Here is a 7935-nt window from a genome sequence, read left to right as displayed (position 1 = left end):
TTTGAAGACATTTGTGGCCTTTTCCTTCCAAACAAACATATGAGTTTTGAAATTTCATTTCATACTCATCTACCTCTCATTTGAATTTATAAACTTTTATATTTATTCTTTAAATTTTAATTTAAATCCTTTGCATAAAGAGGTATATATTTTAGTTTTTTTTTTCTTTAATTTTAGTAAAAAGTCATCTTAGTTATTGTGTCATTTAAGTTTTGGGGCAATTGCACATCGAATAATCTATCCCAAAATAATATCAAATTTAGTATAAATGAAAAATATTTACATAGATTTACACGATCTTTTCTACACGCTAATTAATCTATTGACGTAAGTGATAAATGTCTACTACTAAAACACTTAAGTGGCAAATTGATAGATTGATAGACGTTTATCAATGTTGGATGACTATCACTATTGATAGACATTTCACTAATAAACATCTATCAATTACATCAATAGTGTCTATCAATGATAAATGTATTTCGATATATATTAGTGATTGGTGTCAATTAATAATAGACAACTATCTTGTAAAATTGTCATATTTACAGAATCTTATTTCTTGTGCTATATTTGTAAATATGACAAAACTATTTGTCACACATAGTAATTTTCCTTTCTTCTTTCTTCATTAACCATTCAATAGAAATCTCGACTCCTTTTGTAATCTAAAATCCAACTCCCGGCATGTGGCTTTGAGAAATTTTCCATATAAACGATCATGTGTGTGTTCTCATCAAGTAAAAATAAACAAAGACATAACACATCACATCAAGCATTTACGATGATAAATGAAAGATAAATACTAAAATAGCTGTTTGTGCAAAGTTAGAAAATCAGAACAAAACATAAAAAATGTATGGACCAAAATAAGGATTCAAACCCATGGAAGTAGTTAACCAGCTAATTTCCATCCCAATAATACCTCTTCAAAAGAAAAACAAGACATAGATGGTCAGTTTTTGACCAAATTAGGCATGCACTAGTAGTTAATGCTTAGGAAATTACAAACATATAATTAAATTAGGTTTAAACAACATAATTAATAATGAAGTGTGTGTATTAATTAGAAAGTAAAGTCAACTAATAGGGTTGCATGGGGCATCAAAAGTCAAAAAACAACAACCAAAACCCAAAGCTTTTTAACAGCAACACTTCACTTCAAACTTCAAATCCTCACTGTTTCACACTTGACCAAGTCATTCCCTTCCCACTGATGTGGCCTTTTACAAACCATTTAATGCAAAAGTTCAAAACTTTTCTTTTCTCTCTTTTTTTACGGAAAAAGTTTGTTGGAAATTTTGGATTGGAGAATTTTCAATTCCCTTACCATCCAATAAATGTTTTGTTTTGAATACTTTCAACCCACATTTCTTAGATTCTCAATCACTGACTTTTTCATACACATTTTTTTCTCCAATTGTGTTTTTTCTATTAGATTCAAGCCAAACAAACTTGTCTTTTGTTTGTATTTTTTTCTAAGTTTGATTTTTAACAAGTGCTCAACGAGTGGCTCACAAATCAACACGGGTGGAAAACCAAACAAAATCTTCATGGACCAATCTTGCGGAGATTTGACACATCAAAATGAAGTATTCGTTTTAGAGACAAACAAAAAAAAAAAGTTGTTATTGCAATATTTATAAATTATTTCTCTTCAATTTTAGACAATTTTTCTACATCATACTTGAAGTGTTATTGTGCCTACTATTCTCATTAATTTCATACATGGGCTTAAATAACATCCCCACAACAGCCTAGCCTAGTTCAAAACTTCAAACTTCAACAACAAGATCTCTCTCTTTCTCTCTCTCTCTCTACAAATTGGCAGTGTTTTTTTTTTAATAATGGGAAACCCCCAAAGATGAAGGCATCATATTCAATGAAAGAAGAAGAAAGAGTCAAAAGGAAACAGCAAGCATGATGGAAGACAGATTGGGCCATGTTCCTAAGCTTAACTAAATAAATAATCATTTTAATTTTTATGAGAGAGAGAAAAAATGAAAAGAGCCTTTTTTTTTTTTCCAGCTTTTTAGAGGCAAATATTCAAATGTGAAATGGTTGGACATCTCTGCAGCAATCCACAAACATAAATATTGTAGCCACTCTGATTCTGACATCTTTTGACAAATTAGAAAAGAAAAAGAAATATCAATCCTGTTTGGCCAAAACTGTGTTCATAAATGAGTCGGTTTAGTTTCCATTTTAAATCAGCTTTATGGATTTTTGTTTTCATACTATCGTCCAACTATTTGCTTTTAGGCTCTCTCTGAAAGATATTTCTATAACATATTGTTCTGGTAATAAATTCATGATCACATCCTTAACGATCTCTTTTTTTCTTTTCATGATTAGAAAAAACTTGGATATTCACTAATTAGAAGTCACAAAACATGCTCGTTTTCAAGAATCGAGAGAAATATTACCATAAAAAAACTTTGGTCTTCTTAATATTATTAGTAGCTAAATTTTAGAATTATCCATCCCTCCGCCACCTTTTGTTAGATTAAGAAGTTTGTACTTTGTATTACTTGTTTTTACCAGACTAGTTAAAAAAACATACTACATTTGATATGTTGTTGTTTACTTTAAACTTACGGTGAAAAGAAAAACAGAGATACATTTGATAATCATTTATCGTTCTTTTACCTTTTAAATTAGGTAAAACTTTGGTAAGATTTAGAAAATGTTTTCGAAGTACAGAAAGTACACAAAAAAATAGTTCATTTATGAACAGATCGTTAACAACTCAAACCATTAAGAAATTTTCGGTGGCAAACCTAGTAAATATTGAATGGATTAATTTTTTCTTTTTAGTTTTAAAATGTATAGAACAAATAAAAATAGCAATCCACTCAGAAATTTTGTCAATGTATTGAATCATATAAGAGTCTTGCAGCATAGTCCTCCACTGTATTTCAACTAATTAAAGTAATATCACAACAGAAAACAAAATAAACCTCAAGAAAATCCATCCTCAACAACACTGGAAGGGGGGAAAACAGCTTAACTGGAAATTCAATAACTGGTAAAACAGCAGTTCATCATAAAACTGACTGCTATTCAGTTTGGAACAGAACCACCTGTTATGAAGACATTCCCATTACATAGAAATAGAATGATGATCTAACCAACCAAATGCTCTACAAGATCATATCAAATGCTACAAAGAAAACTTTCACTATTGTGTTGATCACGAAGTAATTGCTCGTTGTGATCTATTTTTCTTGTACAGATTCTTGACTGAGGCTCTCATGAAAGTCAAGTCTCATCTTAAGCAGCAAAACTGATCGTATTATGTTCGAACATCCTGTACAGTGGTTGTATTTAAGTTAGCACTCTAAAGGTCTGTTTCGGTTTCAAAACTCTCTTCAAGTGATTATTTTCCTGTTTTGGCACCAAAACTCAGTTGAGGGGAGTGAAGGTGATTGTCTCTTGGCATGTTGGCTCTCCATTTCCAGGAGCATTAAGGATTTCTGCCTTTGATACCTGTTCCTTTTTGCAGCAAGGGCTGGGAAAAGAGTTATCAGAAGGTACAGTACAGTACATACATTACATTACATTATTTAGCAATCTGCCTTCACACCAAAACTTTTCTTCCCCCTCCTCTGATATACAATAACTTGATGCCCATCAGAATCTAAACCATACTAGTTTTTTATGTTGAAATAAGAAATTAATGTGGGTAATTATTAAGATATGATTCTCGTTGCTAAAGCTGCATAAATAGTATTCCAAGCCTGAAAAGCTCTAATAAAGCAAGTGAAATTATGTATAAATCAATCTTAGGCCATCCTTGACCCAATTAGCACGAGAAATACAATCTTGACAAATTGAATAGAGAATCACTTAGGGTCTCATCAAACCACTTACAACATGTCTATGTCTAGCTTTCCAATAGGTAGACAGTCATTAGCATGAGAATCACTTGGGGTCTCATCAAGCAAGTGAAATTAATGAAGAAGGGAGCAGTCAGTTGATTCTTCCGAATCACTGAAAGCAAAGCGCTATGCCGAGGAAGCTCATGCCTAATTTTTTACTAGTAAATTACACATTTTACCTCAATTTCTCTTTTGTAACATTTGAATAAATACTAAGGTAAAAAGACATACATAATGGAAGCCTACAAATCTAAACAACATTTCTTCCATGTAAAAGCTTAAAGTAATGACATGATTCATACAAATGCAGGTTACTTGTGGATGGGGGTAAACAAAAAACGAGAGAGAAATCAAAGGTCTTCCAACTTAATACATACACATTAATTCATGTGGCAACCCAAAATCATAATTATTTCTACGTCTCCTGATGCAGCACATGTAGATCACTGCCATGGTTGCACAGAAAACAAACGTGGATGATACACCTATTGCAATTTTACCAGTTTTAGACAACCCTCCATTTTCCCAAAATATAGAGCATGTTGGTAGGGATGGCACGCCACACAAATCCTTGTTACCAGAGAGACTGAAGAAAAATAAAAACAAACAAGTTAAAACAGCGCAACAAATTAGGAGGTATTAACTAACAAACAAGTTAAAACAGCGCAACAAATTAGGAGGTAATAGTTAATACGAGACAACAATGCTCATTGCAAGATGAGGATTGCTGACATGCTATAATGAATGCAGTCAATATCACATTCAGCCATGTCACAAGATTCTTGATGAATAAAGCAATCTTACATTCTTTAAATTTTGCAGCAAGAATTGAAAAAAATTTGTAAAGAAAATAAATGTGGATTTCAAAGATGAGTGCAACATCTAAGGGGTCACTTGTTTCCAGGTTTTCTTGGATACTAAAGGAATCAGATCTACTCATGAATTAAATGAGAGGACTTCGGGGAATGTTTTGAAATATGGGACAGATATACTGGGTCATACATTAAAATCTACAGAGATACTCATAATAAAATGATGTCAATGTTTTGTAGAAATTTTCCACAGGAATTTAATCCAAATATATTTTTTCATGCGTGATTCAAATCTAACCGTGTGCTAGGATTAAAAGTAAATTAAGAATGATGCTAAAAGTGATTAGTGATCCTTCCAGAGACAAAACAATCTAGGTTTCCTGAGATCTTAATTATAGTATTTGGAAAGGTTGTTTTTTAAGGTGGGAATCTATGATTTGGTGAGATCTCTAGAGGCATCTTGATTTCACGGAACTATTGACCTTTCTAGCCTTTAAGCGGTTCATGGTTCGTGTATTTTATCCATTAAATTTTGTGATAAAAATAATCAATCAGGTGAGATTATGGGTGTTTATGGTCCCTCTAGGTATAGGGAGAGAGGGAGAAGCAAGGAAAGCTATTTTTCCTGCGTAATCAGAGTTGGTGTTTAGTTGGGAATTTTAATGTGACAAATTAACCCTCTAAAAGTCCAATGGGGGAAATTCACTAGAACTATTAAGACTTCAATACTTTCATGAAGACTTCAGACTTCAGTACTTTCATTGAAAAGTGCAGGTTGTTGGATCCTCCCACTTTGGTAAATGGGAGTTTGACATGCAATCCAATGTGGTTTTTAGGTTGGACATGTTCTTAATATCCAAATGGAGGGGTTATTCCAAGGATTTAGACCGTAAAGGTTAGTGTTCCATGGCTGGTACTAATTGTCATCCTAGTAAGCTTGGTAAGTGGCTCACTTGGTGAGATGTAAGGTTATCATGTTCCAAATCTTGTATTTGAGCTTTCTGTTGGGACATAGTCCTGGAGAACTGGATCTCGTTGGTGAAAAAGTGCTTAAATGCCTTTCATGCTGTAAGAAAGTGTATTTTTCCAATGGTGGCAGACTAACCTAGATTCAATTTGTTTTTAAGTGGGTTTTCACTCTCCATTTCTATTTTTAAAGCTCACTCTACCATTTGTGCTAAATTAGGGGATTCCTTATGGAATGGGAAGGGGAAGGAGAAGAGATTGGTTTTTTTTTTCCTTTTATTATTACATGTGTGAGTGTTTGAGCTAGCTTGATAACACCTCAACTAATCTCACGAGACAATTTACTAGCACTATTACATTTAGTTGCAGAGAAAACTCGGATTTAAAATCCTAGGGGTGATCACCATAGTTTGAATACATTCCCTCCAAACCCATTTACATTTTCATTGATCCCAATGACCACTCGGCCATCCCATGGGAACTTAGCGGTTATTAAGTGGGGTGAGAGTCCATTTATAAAATGTTTTGAGTATAGCAGCCTAGGGACTGGGATCTTAGCTACCAAAAATTCTGCTCTCTTGTCCAAATGATAGTGGCATTTTTCCTTAGAGCCTCGTGCATTAGGGAAGATTAGTGGATTGGTAATGCATCTCTTTAGTATCACTTTCCATGTCTATAATTTTCTTCCTGAATAATTTCTTTCTTCTAGCTATTTGAGGTGTCTCCTTTCAAATCTATTCTAGGAAGGTTATCTCTGATAGTAGAATCCTCTAAATTAGCTTCCTTGTCGGGCCACATTGCATGAGTTTTTTTTGGATCTTAGGGTCTTCAAGATAGAAGAGTTTGGATTCTTGAGCCTTTAGGTGTTTATTTATTTATTTTTTTCCTATATTCGTGAGTGTTCGAGCTAGGTTTATTCTTGTAAGTCATTTTTCTGTAATCTTGTCTCTCCTTCCAACCAATTTTTTCCTCCTTTCTTCTTTAAGCTCTTAACAGGTGAACATCTCGAAGAAGGTGAGATTTTCTTTTGGTTTTTCTTGCTAAAATACATTTTGTGCTATAATTTATACTGACAACATTATGTATACGTAACATATTCTCCTTGTGGTGTAATTTATCACAAAAGTTCATGAAATCTCCTTGTGTAATTTACTATGTGCTAGATACGTTATATACTCCTCGTGCTGTAATTTATGAAAAAAGTAAATAAATGAAAGGGTTGCTTTCAGCTCTATGATTGAAGAAGAAAAGGAGAAATCATCAGCTACATGCCTAACGACTTCCCACTTCATCTCAAAGCAGTACGTTTCTTTTAGAAATGGAACGTGGAAAGCTTAAAAAATAAGGACCACAAGATTCAAAACTGTTTTTATTTATTTATTTATTAGAAACCTCTTTCAATGGAAAAAGTGAAGAACAAAATCAAAATTGTTAACGTTAACCTACAGGAAAACTAGAAGCCATGACTAAGGAAAAAAACAATGCATCGTTTATATACAAGAATGTGTTAACTAAAATATCAACAAAAAGGTAGAAGACAATGAATGAGCACTTCAAAATATATAAATTTAAGTTTACATACTCAATGGCTCCACCGTCCACACCAATGGAATAAATGTCTTCAGGCACCCGTCCTTCCAATAAGTTGTCATTTAATAGCCTGATAAGACAGAGAGGTACTAAGAGAAGTGATAAACCAAACCAAATCAAGACTACCTTGAAGATCATGTATGGAAATGTCCCCTAAGATGCGTATTAAAAATCACATGGTAAAATTAAAATGATTTCTAAACATTTTTCTTAAAAATGCTCTTCCATTGTTTGAGGAAGAGAATTGATGTATCAAAAAAAGTAGAAGAGGAAGTACCTACTAGAGCTATAACAAGGTATATGGCAAGAGGGTGAGCTGAATACTTACACAAGCTGCAGATTTCGAGATGCTAAACAATCGGGTATGGGTCCGATTTTTTGACAAATCCCAGCAGAGTCAGACAAATTCTGTAGGATAAATAATAACATTGGCAGATGTTACCATGAAGACCAAATCATTTGGTTATCAGTACTTATAATGTAATGAAGATAAGAAGTATATATTTTCTGAGGAAAAAATGATGTTCTATACGTATGAAGATCATTATTTATTGAACATGAACCACATCAGATCAGATGCTGTGAATGAATTACCCATCACCATGGACAATACCATTCTCTGACGAAATGGATGGAAACAAATATTTTAGCCAACCTATAACCAGGAAACTCTTATCAAACGGAGA

General features: G+C 33.1%; 1 pseudogene; it reads right to left on the bottom strand.

Annotated features, from left to right (window-relative positions):
- Positions 1-2852: 2852 nt before the first annotated feature.
- Positions 2853-7935, bottom strand: part of LOC111022350 (receptor-like protein 4) — a 28261-nt pseudogene continuing 23178 nt past the window's right edge.

Source organism: Momordica charantia (assembly GCF_013281855.1).
Source record: "Momordica charantia cultivar OHB3-1 chromosome 4 unlocalized genomic scaffold, Mcharantia_2.0 BLBB01000004.1, whole genome shotgun sequence".
NCBI lineage: Eukaryota > Viridiplantae > Streptophyta > Magnoliopsida > Cucurbitales > Cucurbitaceae > Momordica > Momordica charantia.
This window is presented reverse-complemented; position numbering and strand designations above follow the sequence as displayed.